Source organism: Pelophylax lessonae (genome assembly GCF_965119305.1).
Source record: "Pelophylax lessonae genome assembly, chromosome: 5".
Classification (NCBI taxonomy): Eukaryota; Metazoa; Chordata; class Amphibia; order Anura; family Ranidae; genus Pelophylax; species Pelophylax lessonae.
The window spans coordinates 559,172,729-559,186,721 of record NC_138772.1 but is presented as its reverse complement, the minus strand read 5'-3'; the positions used below and the strand labels follow the sequence as shown (position 1 = coordinate 559,186,721).

General features: G+C 47.8%; 1 protein-coding gene across 1 annotated transcript in view; it reads left to right on the top strand.

Annotated features, from left to right (window-relative positions):
• The first annotated feature begins 9,430 nt into the window (after positions 1-9,430).
• LOC309556611 (uncharacterized protein) overlaps positions 9,431-13,993 on the top strand; it is a 72,916-nt gene continuing 68,353 nt past the window's right edge. Inside the window, 1 exon segment of the mRNA XM_082259047.1 lies at positions 9,431-9,578. The gene's annotated coding sequence lies outside the window, so the exon portion shown is untranslated.

Below are 13,993 nucleotides of genomic sequence, written 5' to 3'. Positions count from 1 at the left end.
CCACTGACACCAATGATGGGGCACTATTCCTCCCAATGACACCAATGATGGGGCACTATTCCTCCCACTGACACCAATGATGGGGTACTACTCCTCCCACTGACACCAATGATGGGACACTATTCCTCCCACTGACACCAATGATGGGGCACTATTCCTCCCACTGACACCAATGATGGGGTACTATTCCTCCCACTGACACCAATGATGGGGCACTATTGATCTTTTATTGAAAAGAATCAAGCAACAAATTTTATACAAAAGTAAAAAACAGAACTATAGTACAATATTCCAACCGAAAACAAAGGAATACACATCCATGTGCAGAATATATACAATATATACATAATCCACTTCCAACATTTTTAGAAAACTATTTACATAATGCAGCAGAGAGCGCCTAAGAGGCACAACCCATCACCTATGTATGCAGCCATTTATCAAAAACTGAGCATTAAGAAAAAATCTAGGGTGATAAGAGACAGAAAGCCACACCCAGGAAAGAGACTCCTGGCAGTCAGGGAGGCTTGAAACCCCTCCACGCCTTCAACCAAGCCCTCTGACCCCACTTGTCTCTCTCAAGCGCCCGAATCTTCCCCACCTCATGCAGAATGTCACACACCACCACCTGAACAGGAAGGATTTTACACCGAAGGGTGACCTGACACCGTGCGTTCCATGTGTAATAACGGACTACTAAGCTAACTAAAAAAAGTGTATCCAAACAAAAGCCCCCACCAGTATTGAATGCTCCGTACACCCACTCAGCATAACCCAGCCTGGAGAGGAAAGGAACACCGAGGGCCCGCCCCACCTGTTTGTATACCTCTATGTTAAAAGGGCAACGAAGCAGAAAACGGTCCATAGTCTCCTCCTCACCTGTACATTCCTCCCGAGGACAACCACGATCCATCCCACTGCGGAATTTCAAATTGCCCCGAACATAGAGCCTCCCGTGGAAGGCCAGATCCCTGAATTTAAGGGGGACTCTAGCCAAATTAATCAGTCTTAACCCTTCCCTCAAAATTGGGCCTGGGCAATCACTTAAGGCCAGTGGGTCATGAAAGACTTCGCTCAAGACTCGGCTCATAAGGACTTTCCTCGGAGCAGATCTGAGATCTTCAGCCGACTGTCGCCACTGCTGCAGCAACTTCAGACACGGAGCGACATAGGCTGGAAGCTGACCATGGTGACCCCTGAGATTCTTCACTTGGCCACCTTCTTCCCAAAGTCGCAGAAAAGGCCTAAACCAAGATCTAAACATGGCTACCCATCCAGGAGGCTCCACTGCAAGCATACTACCAATGTTAAACTTGAGAAATAGCAGTAAAAAGAAAAGAACGGGGTTAACCATACCTAAGCCACCCTCCCTCCTGGATAGATAGGTGACATTCCTCTTTATGAGGTTCAGTCTGTTCCCCCACAACATCTGGAAGAATACACTATAGATCCTAGCATAGAGAGACACTGGCAAGATGCAGACAAAGCTGACATATAAGAAGATCGGTATCAGGTAAGTCATAATCAGATCAATCCTTTCCCTCAGAGATAACTTCCATCTCTTCCAGCTGACCACCTTAGTATTGGCAACTTCCAGCCTGCCTTCCCAATTTTTGAGGCCATAATCGCCAGGTCCAAATTCAATTCCTAATATCTTAATTTTTTCCTGGGGCAATGGAAAGGTGTCCGGGAGATCAAACCCCTCACCTTCCTTTCCCATCCAGAAAACTTCACTCTTTTCCTGATTGATCTTGGAGCCTGATGCTTCAGAGTACCGTGATGTCAGAGAGACCACCTCCTCCGCTTCATCTGTCCCAGTGACAATCACTGACACATCATCCGCATAGGCAACAACCCTCAAAGGCGGCTCACCCGGAATTCCCACTAGTACCCCACACAACATGCTGCTCTCTAACTTCCTGATGAAGGGGTCGATTGCAAACACATAGAGCAGGGGACTCAGGGGACAACTGTCAGGAAAGGAATCAGCATTCAGCAACAATAGAACGCCGGAGGCAGAGCAGGTGTGTCACCACGCCCATCTCCCCAGCCCTGGCCCTATATAAAGCGCTCTCTGGCTGTGCTTCAGTGCTGGTTTATCATCAGCTCCTGTACCTGTGACCTGTCCGATTGCCTGTTGTTCCTGCTTGACCCGGCTTGCTCCTTTGACTTACCTGCTCTCCTTCGTTTGACCTCGGCTTGCCTGACCACTCTTTACTCTAAAAGACACCTCTGCTGGATCTCCCGTGTACTGACCTTGGCTTGGATCCCACGGACTCTCTCTTTGTACGGCCGTCTGTACCTTCATCTCCTCAGACTGATTATCTGTGTATGACCCTCGGCCTGGAAGCGGTCCTGAATCACCATCCATCCACCTGGGATCCATCTGCATCCAGTGCTCCTTGGGACGTGTCATCTCCTGTTTCACCACCAGGGGTGATCTGCACCAAGCTGCAAGGGAAGCCCTCTCAGCACTTCGGCCTCCACCAAGGTAACTGGCAACAACCCTGGCGTACCCCAGAGCCAACCTCAAAGGACTGTCCAACCCAACCATTAACAAGAGGGAAGCTTTCTGTCCCCTTATACAAGACTTTTAACCAATCGACAAAACCACCCGGCAGACCGTACTTACTAAAGAGCAACCACAGGTACTCATGGTTGACACAATCGAAAGCCTTTGCCTGATCCAATGCCAGTAGATACTTTCCCCAGCCTGCAGCCCTGCACTGCTCCAAGGCCTCCCGGACAGCTAAAACCGCTGTGAAGGTGCTCCTACCCTGGATCGAACAGTGCTGATGGCGAGAAAGCAAAGACTCTGCTACTGCCGATAGGCGCCAGAAAAGTATCTTCGCCAGCACCTTTCTATCGACATTGAGAAGGCTGATGGGGCGCCAATTCTCAATCATCGAAGGATCTTTACCTTTTGAAAGAAGAATCACAGCTGAGAGTCTCATGGAAGGGGGAAGCACCCCCTCAGCAAGACAACTGTTAAAAATCTCTACCAAATGTGGGGCCAGAATAGACTTAAAGGCTTTGTAAAACTCAGCCGTCAGACCATCCGGTCCAGGTGACTTCTTGATGGCAAGCTGTTCAATTGCCCTCGTCACCTCTTCAACTGTGATCTCTTCTGTCAAATTCATCAGTGGGACATCTCCACCATTTAGACCTGGAGTAGAGTCCAAAAAGCTTTCCATCTTGTCTCGGTCAAGCTCCTTCCTCCCAAGAAGTTCAGCATAAAAAGACCTCACGACCTCCAGGATCCCTGACCTGGACTTTGTCAAGGAACCTGTACTATCCTTAAGGCCAACGACCATCTTAACAGCTACACCCTGTTTGCAGTTCTGGTAAGGGTCAGGTGAGTGGTATTTCCCATAGTCCCGCTCCAGAACCAAAGAGGTATGCCGGTCATATTGACACTTCCTGAGGAGGATTTTCACTTCAGAGATTGCCCCAGGATCTCCTCCTCTCGAGACAAGAATATCCAGCTTCCTCCGCAAACGTTGGTAGGTCATGTATCTATTAAACTGTTTTTTATTGGCTAGGCCCCTGAAGAATCCAGCAATCCTCTTTTTGGTCAGCTCCCACCACTCAGCCTTGCTGCTACAAAAGTCCAGGATGGTCACCTGTGCCTGAAAGAATTCCTCAAAGGATTGTCTAACATGTTCTTCCTCAAGGAGAGTCGAATTTAATCTCCAGATGCCCTTGCCCCCTCCACCCCTCTCTGCCAATCCCTACACTGCCCTCCATTCAGTGTCCTCCACCCCCATCGCCAATCCCTCCATTGGCCTCCATTCAGCGTCCTCCACCCCTCTCTGCCAATCCCTCCACTGCCCTCCATTCAGTGTCCTCCACCCCCATCGCCAATCCCTCCATTGGCCTCCATTCAGTGTCCCCCATCCATCTCTGCCAATCCCTCCACTGGCCTCCATTCAGAGTTCCCCACCCCTCTCTGCCAATCCCCCCATTGGCCTCCATTCAGCGTCCTCCACCCCTCTCTGCCAATTCCTCCACTGGCCTCCATTCAGTGTCCCCCACCCCTCTCTGCCAATCCCTCCACTGCCCTTCATTCAGTGTCCTCCACCCCTTTCTGCCAATCCCTGCACTGACCTCCATTCAGTGCCCTCCACCCCTCTCTGCCAATCCCTCCACTGACCTCCATTTAGTGTCCTCTACCCCTCTCTGCCAATCCCTCCACTGCCCTCCATTCAGTGTCCTCCACCCCCATCGCCAATCCCTCCATTGGCCTCCATTCAGTGTCCCCCATCCATCTCTGCCAATCCCTCCACTGGCCTCCATTCAGAGTTCCCCACCCCTCTCTGCCAATCCCTCGACTACCCTTCATTCAGTGTCCTCCACCCCTCTCTGCCAATCCCTCCATTGGCCTCCATTCAGCGTCCTCCACCCCTCTCTGCCAATCCCTCCACTGGCCTCCATTCAGTGTCCTCCACCCCTCTCTGCCAATCCCTGCACTGACCTCCATTCAGTGTCCTCCACCCCTCTCTGCCAATCCCTCCACTGCCCTCCATTCAGTGTCGTCCACCCCCATCGCCAATCCCTCCATTGGCCTCCATTCAGTGTCCTCCACCCCCATCGCCAAACCCTCCATTCAGCGTCCTCCACCCCTCTCTGCCAATCCCTAGGCTCCACTGGCCTCCATTCAGAGTTCCCCACCCCTCTCTGCCAATCCCTCGACTGCCCTTCATTCAGTGTCCTCCACCCCTCTCTGCCAATCCCTCCACTGGCCTCCATTCAGTGTCCTCCACCCCTCTCTGCCAATCCCTCCACTGGCCTCCATTTAGTGTTCTCCACCCCTCTCTGCCAATCCCTCCACTGGCCTCCATTCAGTGTCCTCCACCCCTCTCTGCCAATCCCTGCACTGACCTCCATTCAGTGTCCTCCACCCCTCTCTGCCAATCCCTCCACTGCCCTCCATTCAGTGTCGTCCACCCCCATCGCCAATCCCTCCATTGGCCTCCATTCAGTGTCCTCCACCCCCATCGCCAAACCCTCCATTCAGCGTCCTCCACCCCTCTCTGCCAATCCCTAGGCTCCACTGGCCTCCATTCAGAGTTCCCCACCCCTCTCTGCCAATCCCTCGACTGCCCTTCATTCAGTGTCCTCCACCCCTCTCTGCCAATCCCTCCACTGGCCTCCATTCAGTGTCCTCCACCCCTCTCTGCCAATCCCTCCACTGGCCTCCATTTAGTGTTCTCCACCCCTCTCTGCCAATCCCTCCACTGGCCTCCATTCAGTGTCCTCCACCCCCCTCTGCCAATCCCTCCACTGCCCTCCATTCAGTGTCCTCCACCCCTCTCTTCTAATCCCTTCACTGACCTCCATTCAGTGTCCTCCACCCCCCTCTGCCAATCCCTCCACTGCCCTCCATTCAGTGTCCTCCACCCCTCTCTTCTAATCCCTTCACTGGCCTCCATTCAATGTCCTCCACCCCTCTCTGCCATTCCCTCCACTGACCTCCATTCAGTGTCCTCCACCCTTCTCTGCCAATCCCTCCACTGGTCTCCATTCTGTGTCCTCTGCTCCTCTCTGCCAATCCCTCCACTGCCCTCCATTCAGAGTCCTCCATCCCCTCTCTGCCAATCCCTCCACTGCCCTCCATTCAGTGTCCCCCACCCCTCATTTTGCTTTTTTTAGGCTATGCAGAATCCCGTCGTATCGATGTGAAAGGATATCAAATGATGTCAGGGCTGTCTTTAACGTAGGACAGAAGGGGGCATTTCAGTGGGGCCCCTTCAGCCCATGCAGCCTGCAAATCGTTGATAAGTAGATTCTGGGGGGGGTCCAAGAAAATGTATGCCCCGGGTCCAATCAATATTAAAGACGGCCCTGAATGACGTGTGACTCTGCGCTCAGAAGAGATCAAAATCGCATCACGATTCGCATTGGCGTGAAGCGGGGCCTGTGCTGATCATATATGGACTGCGAATTGGTGGGGGAGGAGGGGGGGGCTAGGACCCCGCAGGTGTGACGATCGATGTCCATGTTGGAATATTTGTGATTGGTCAGAGCTGCCGCTGGACAAGTGCAGTTAGCTTCACTCCGAATCTAAATTCCGGCAAATTCTTCATTATTTAGGAAATTCGGATGTATCCAAATCACTGAGAAATAACTAATAGTAACTAATTTAAACAAATCCGAAAAAATGAACCAAAATTCGGATAAAATTCGATTCAAATTTGAAAACAAATTCAAAACAAAATGGTATTGGGAAAAAAAAAAAAGAAATCAATTTAATAAAAAATAAAACCATTGAATAGATTAGAAAAAAACCAGAGTAGAATTAAATAATACGAATATAACCGTCTTCAGAAAGTCGAATAGAATCAATTGGAATAGAAAAGAATAAAATAGAAAATAAGAGAAAAAAATAGAAAAATTATTATTATAGAATAGAATAGAATAGAACTGTTATATTCTTTCCATTTTACTCTATTCTGTTCTACTGTTTTTATATTCTATTATTTTCTATTCTTTTGTATCTGAATTATTCTATTCAAATTTCAGGATGTTTATATATTATATTCTTTGTATTCTAATATATTCTATTGTTTTCTATAGTATTCTCTTATTTTCTATTCTAATCAAATTCAATTTCATTCTATTTGAAATTTGAATTTCAGAAGATGGTTACATATTATATTTTTTCTATTTTATTCTATTCTATTGTTTTTTTTATTGTATTCTTTTATTTTCTATTCTATTCTTTTCAATTATAATTCAAATTCATTCTATTTGAATTTTGGAAGGTGGTTATATATTATATTCTTTCTATTTTATTCTATTATTTTTTATTCTATTCTTTTATTTTCTGTTTTATTCTTTTATATTTGAATTTGAATTCTTTCTATTCAAAATTCGAATCAAATTTTATATTATTACATTCATTCTATTTTATTCTATTCTATTGTTTTTTCATTGTATTCTCTTATTTTCTATTCTATTATTTTCAATTAGAATTAGAAATAATTCTATTAGAATTTTGGAAGCTGGTTATATATTATATTCTTTCTAGTTTTTATTCTATTCTATTGTTTTTTTTTATTATATTCTATACTCTTGTTTTCTATTCTATTCTTTTCAATTTGGATTTGAATTCTTTCTATTCAAAATTCGAATCAAACTGTATATTTATATTCTTTCTATTTTATTCAATATTTTTTTATTCTATTCTCTTGATTTCTATCCTTTTCAATTCAAATTTATTCTAGTCGAATTTCAGAAGATGGATATATATTATATTCTTTCTATTTTATTCTACTGTTTTTTTTTTTATTGTATTCTCTTATTTTCTATTCTATTTTTTTCTATTCTATTCTTTTCCATTAGAATTCAAATTCATTCTATTTGAAATTTAAAAGCTGGTTACTTATATATATATATATTGTATTCTTTCTATTTTTATTCTATTCTATTTTTTTTATTCTATTCTATGCTCTTGTTTTCTATTTTATTCTTTTCTATTTGAATTTGAATTCATTCTATTCAAAATTCGAATCAAATTGTATATTACATTCTTTCTATTTTATTCTATTCTATTGTTTTTTTTATTGTATTCTCTTATTTTCTATTCTATTATTTTCTATTCTATTCTTTTCAATTAGAATTCAAATTCATTCTATTTGAATTTTGGAAGATGGTTATATATTATATTCTTTCTATTTTATTATATTCTATTTTTTTTATTCTATTCTATGCTCTTATTTTCTTTTCTATTCTTTTCAATTTGGATTTGAATTCTTTTTATTCAAAATTCAAATCAAATTGTATATTTATATTCTTTCTATTTTATTCTATTTTTTTTTTATTCTATTCTCTTGATTTCTATCCTTTTCTATTCAAATTAATTCTAGTCAAATTTCGGAAGATGGTTATAAATTATATTCTTTCTATTTTATTATATTCTATTTTTTTTAATGATTTTTCTTCTATTCTATTCTATTCTTTTATATTATTTTGTAATCAATTTATACTATTTGAAATTCAAATTTTGGAAAACGGTTTTATTTTTTTTTTACATTTTATTTCATTTAGTTCTAATTTTCGAATTGTCAGTCAGTATCCATAGCCGAATACAACAGCTGCATGTAAATGGAAAAAAATGTAAATTGATTTTGAAATTGAATAACGATTTAATAATTTTTTCTAAATGCGGTTGAATTTTTTAGAAATTGAATATGAAATAAATAATAATTAATTAAATTAATTTCCGAAAATGAATGAGACTAAACAAATTAATTGAAATAACGGATTAAAACAAAAAAAATGTTCCTGTCCTGAACATGTCTAGCTGCAGCCAATAGTTGATTGGTGAATTTGTGAGAGGGGTGGAGCCCTGCAGCCATTAGTTGATTGGTGGATTTGTGAGAGGGGCGGAGCCCTGCAGCCAATAGTTGATTGGTGGATTTGTTAGAGGGGCGGAGCCCTGCAGCCAATAGTTGATTGGTGGATTTGTGAGGGGGTGGAGCCCTGCAGCCAATAGCTGGTTGGTGGATTTGTGAGAGGGGCGGAGCCCTGCAGTCAATAGCTGGTTGGTGGATTTGTGAGAGGGGTGGAGTCCTGAAGCCAATAGCAGATTGGTGGATTTGTGAGAGGGGCGGAGCCCTGCAGCCAATAGCTAATTGGTGGATTTAGGAGAGGGGCGGAGTCCTGCAGCCAATAGTTGATTAGTGGATTTGTGAGAGGGGTGGAGTCCTACAATCAATAGCTAATTGGTGGATTTGTGAGAGGGGCGGAGCCCTGCAGCCAATAGCTGATTGGTGGATTTGTGAGAGGGGCGGAGCTCTGAAGTCAGAATACAAAGACATTTCTGGGAGGGGGGGGAGAATCTATTTTTTATTTACTAAAGGAAAGAATATGTTCCATCCCCCGCCAGCTTATAACTGGAAGGAGGACAGCCAATTATCATGAACAATGGAAGAAAAGGACACACCCCCTGCCCCACCCCCAACACATGGAGGATGAATACAGGCATATGATTGGTCAGTCCCACAAATGTTATCTTTCTCTCTTCTTTTCCTCTATAGAATGTACAGATGGGGGGTCATTGGTGAGATCCATGGGGGAGGGGAGGGGGACATTTCTCATGTTATATGTTGGTGCTGCTGATCTCCTGCCGCCTCTTTTCAGCCACTTCCATGTCTCCGGATGGTGACAACAACATCGCATTGTGTGCTGTGTGTCACCTCTCTATCAGAAGACAACACAGGAAGCCAATAAGGAGACGGACGCAGCGTTGTCACCCAATACCCGGAAGAGGACAGTGAGGAGGATTAGAGGATCCGTACAGAGGAGGGGGGGGGGCGGAACCCGGAATTCTCAACCGAGGAGGACACAGATCAGCGCTGCACACATCACTTCCGGGGGGCGGGGCCGGGGGCGGTGATGGGAAATGTAGTCTCCAAGACTCCGCCCCCTCCAGGATCAGCTCCTCCCGGCGGACGGCTAGTGACCCACCGGAGCGGAGAAGACGGAGGACCCGGAGGTGGGCGTGTCAGCGGGGGTGTCTCCGCCCACTTCCTGGCCGACCGATCACACAGAGACCCACCGAGGCGGCATGACGGGTGAGACCACCGACCGACCGATCACCCCCTCCCCCAACATCACCCACCGGGTCACCCCCCTCCCCCAACATCACCCACCGGGTCACCCCCTCCCCCAACATCACCCACCGGGTCACCCCCTCCCCCAACCTCACCCACCGGGTCACCCCCTCCCCCCAACATCACCCACTGGGTCACCCCCCTCCCCCAATATCACCCAGCGGGTCACCCCCTCCCCCAATATCACCTACTGGGTCACCCCCTCCCCCATCACCCCCTGACCCCCCAACCTGACTGATTATCCCCCCCAAAATATCCTTAACCCCCAGATATCTTCATAATCATCCCCTGACCCCCCCGAACCTGACCAATTTCCACCCCCCCCTCCCCCAACATCACCCTCAAATATCCCCCCATCACCCCCCCCCCCCCAATATCCTCATCATCACCCACTGGTTCCCCCCTCCCCCCCCAGCCTGACCGATTTTTTTCCCCTATACCCCCCAACATCACCCCCCAAATATCCTCATTACCCCCCACAGATATCTCCATCATCACTCCCTGACCCCCCCAACCTAACTGATCCCTACCCCCATCATCACCCCACCAATCTGACCAATTTTCCCCTCCCCCAACATCACACCCTCAAATATCCTCCTCATCTCCCCCAACCTGACTGATTCCCCTCCCCCCAATCACCACCCCTCCAAATATAACCATCATCAGCCCCTGACTCCCCCCCCCCCCCCAACCTGATTAATCCCTACCCCCCATCATCACCCCTCATCCTGACCTCCCTCCTCCCCCCATCATAACCCCCCCCCCCCCCCGGCAGAACTCCGCCCATACATGGGTCACAATTCAGCCGGTTCAGCGGAGACCCCCAAAATCTCCGTCCATGGCAGTCTACCAATCGGCGTCCTGGCTGTATATACTATTCTGATGGGGGAGGGGAGGTTTGTTCATTCAAACCATTGGGTGATGGAAAAAAAACACCCTGAGAGCGTCACTGACAACCCGACACCCTGAGAGGGCCACCGACACCCTGAGAGGGCCACCGACACCCTGAGAGGGCCACCGACACCTGACTCCCTAAGAGCACTACTCACCCTGAGAGCAGTGCTAACCCTGAGAGGGCCACGGACGCCATGAGAGGGCCACCAACACCTGACACCCTGAGAGCACTACTGACCATGAGAGCGTCCCTGACACCCTGGAAGTGTCCCTGACAGCACTACTAACCCTAAGAGGGCCACCGCTGACACCCTGAGAGGACCCCAAACACCTGACACCCTGAGAGCACTACCAACCCTGAGAGCGTCACTGACATCCTGAGAGCACTACTTACCCTAAGAGGGCCACCGACACCCGACGCCCTTAGAGCACTACCTACCCCGAGAGCGCCCCTGACAACCTGACACCACTACTAACCCTGGGAACGTCCCTGACACCCTGAGAGAGTCCCTGACACCCTGAGAGAGTCCCTGACACCCTGAGAGAGTCCCTGACACCCTGAGAGAGTCCCTGACACCCTGAGAGAGTCCCTGACACCCTGAGAGAGTCCCTGACACCCTGAGAGAGTCCCTGACACCCTGAGAGAGTCCCTGACACCCTGAGAGAGTCCCTGACACCCTGAGAGCACTACTAACCTTGAGAACGTCGCTGACAACCTGACACCCTGTCACTGACACCCTGTCACTGACACCCTGAGAGAGTCCCTGACACCCTGAGAGAGTCCCTGACACCCCGAGAGAGTCCCTGACACCCTGAGAGCACTACTAACCTTGAGAACGTCGCTGACAACCTGACACCCTGTCACTGACACCCTGAGAGCGTCCCCGCCACCCAACTCCCTGACAGTGTCACAGCCACCCTAAAAGTACCACAGCCACCTGACCCCCTGAGAGCGTTGCGGACACCCTGAGAGAACCACCAACAGCTTACAGAGCTCATATGTTTGGGGAGAACGGCTCTGTACAGAGATACAGAATATTATGGTGCTAAATAAGTCACTGATAGCAGACGGGGGGGAGAGGCAGTGTTTATTTACAGATCTCTCCAACACCCCATTACTCCAACACTCCACCACCAACGTTCCATCACCAACACCCCGACACTGACACCATACCCCCAACACCCCAACACTGACACCATACCTCCAACACCCCAACACTGACACCATACCCCCAACACCCCAACACCATACTTTCAGCACCCCCTGGACCAACACCATACCTCCAACACCCCATTACTCCAACACTCCACCACCAACGTTCCATCACCAACACCCCGACACTGACACCATACCTCCAACACCCCAACACTGACACCATACCTCCAACACCCCATTACTCCCAACACTCCACCACCAACGTCCCATCACCAACACCCCGACACTGACACCATACCTCCAACACCCCATTACTCCAACACTCCACCACCAACCTTCCATCACCAACACCCCGACACTGACACCATACCTCCAACACCCCAACACTGACACCATACCTCCAACACCCCATTACTCCAACACTCCACCACCAACGTTCCATCACCAACACCCCAACACTGACACCATACCTCCAACACTGACACCATACCTCCAACACCCCAACACTGACACCATACCTCCAACACCCCATTACTCCCAACACTCCACCACCAACGTCCCATCACCAACACCCCGACACTGACACCATACCTCCAACACCCCGACACTGACACCATACCTCCAACACTGACACCATACCTCCAACACCCCGACACCATACTTTCAGCACCCCCTGGACCAACACCATACCTCCAACACCCCATTACTCCCAACGTTCCATCACCAACACCCCGACACCAACACCATACTTTCAACACCCCCTGGACCAACACCATACCTCCAACACTCCACCATGCCAACACTCCAATACTCCTTCACTTTTGCTACCAACAAGGCCCCACCAACAACACACACCACCACTTTACCACCAATACCCCACCAACAATACCATACCACTAAGACTCCACCACTTTACCACTAATACCCTATTATTGATTCCACCACCATCACCTTACAACTAACACTTTACCCCCAACATCTCACCACCAACACTGCGCCAATAACATGCCACAAACACCCTACCGCCCCATGACCAACACCCCACCACCCCTCACTAACACCCCACCTCCCCCAGATGCTGCAATTTATCTCTGTTGACAAGTGTCCTATTTTACAATTACTGATGACCCTTCCCATATAGCATCACCCCTCCCCCCCCCCAATATTCTCTGTACAGCACTACGGTATATGTCAGAGCTACAGTATCTCGAAAAAAGTAAGTACACCCCTAACATTTTTGTGAATATTTTATTCTATCTTTTCATGTGACAACACTGAAGAAATGAGACTTTGTTACAATGTAAAGTAGTGAGTGTACAGCTTGTATAACAGTGTAAATTTACTGTCCCCTCAAAATAACTCAACACACAGCCATTAATGTCTAAACCGCTGGCAACAAAAGTCAGTACACCCCTAAGTGACAATCTCCAAATTGGGCCCAATTAGCCATTTTCCCTCCCCGGTGTCATGTGACTCGTTAGTGTTACAAGGTCTCAGGTGTGAATGGGGAGCAGGTGTGTTACATTTGGTGTTATCGCTCTCACTCTCTCATACTGGTCACTGGAAGTTCAACATGGCACCTCATGGCAAAGAACTCTCTGAGAATCTGAAAAAAAGAATTGTTGCTCTACATAAAGATAGCATAGGCTATAAGAAGATTGCCAATACCCTGAAACTGAGCTGCAGCATGGTGGCCAAGACCATACAGCGGTATAACAGGACAGGTTCCACTCAGAACAGGCCTCGCCATGGTCCACCAATGCAGTTGAGTGCCGTGCTCAGCGTCATATCCAGAGGTTGTCTTTGGGAAATAGACGTATGAGTGCTGCCAGCATTGCTGCAGAGGTTGAAGGGGTGGGGGAGGGGTCAGCCTGTCAGTGCTCAGACCATACGCCGCACACTGCATCAAATTGGTCTGCATGGCTGTCATCCCAGAAGGAAGCCTCTTCTAAAGATGATGCACAAGAAAGCCTGCAAACAGTTTGCTGAAGACAAGCAGACTAAGGACATGGATTACTGGAACCATCTCCTGTGCTCTGATGAGACCAAGATAAACTTATTTGGTGTCAGGCGTGTGTGGGGGCAACCAGGTGAGGAGTACAAAGACAAGTGTGTCTTCCTACAGTCAGGCATGGTGGTGGGAGTGTCATGGTCTGGGGCTGCATGAGTGCTGCCGGCACTGGGGAGCTACAGATCATTGAGGGAACCATGAATGCCAACATGTACTGTGACATACTGAAGCAGAGCATGATCCCCTCCCTTCAGAGACTGGGGGGCAGGGCAGTATTCCAACATAACGACCCCAAACACCTCCAAGATGACCACT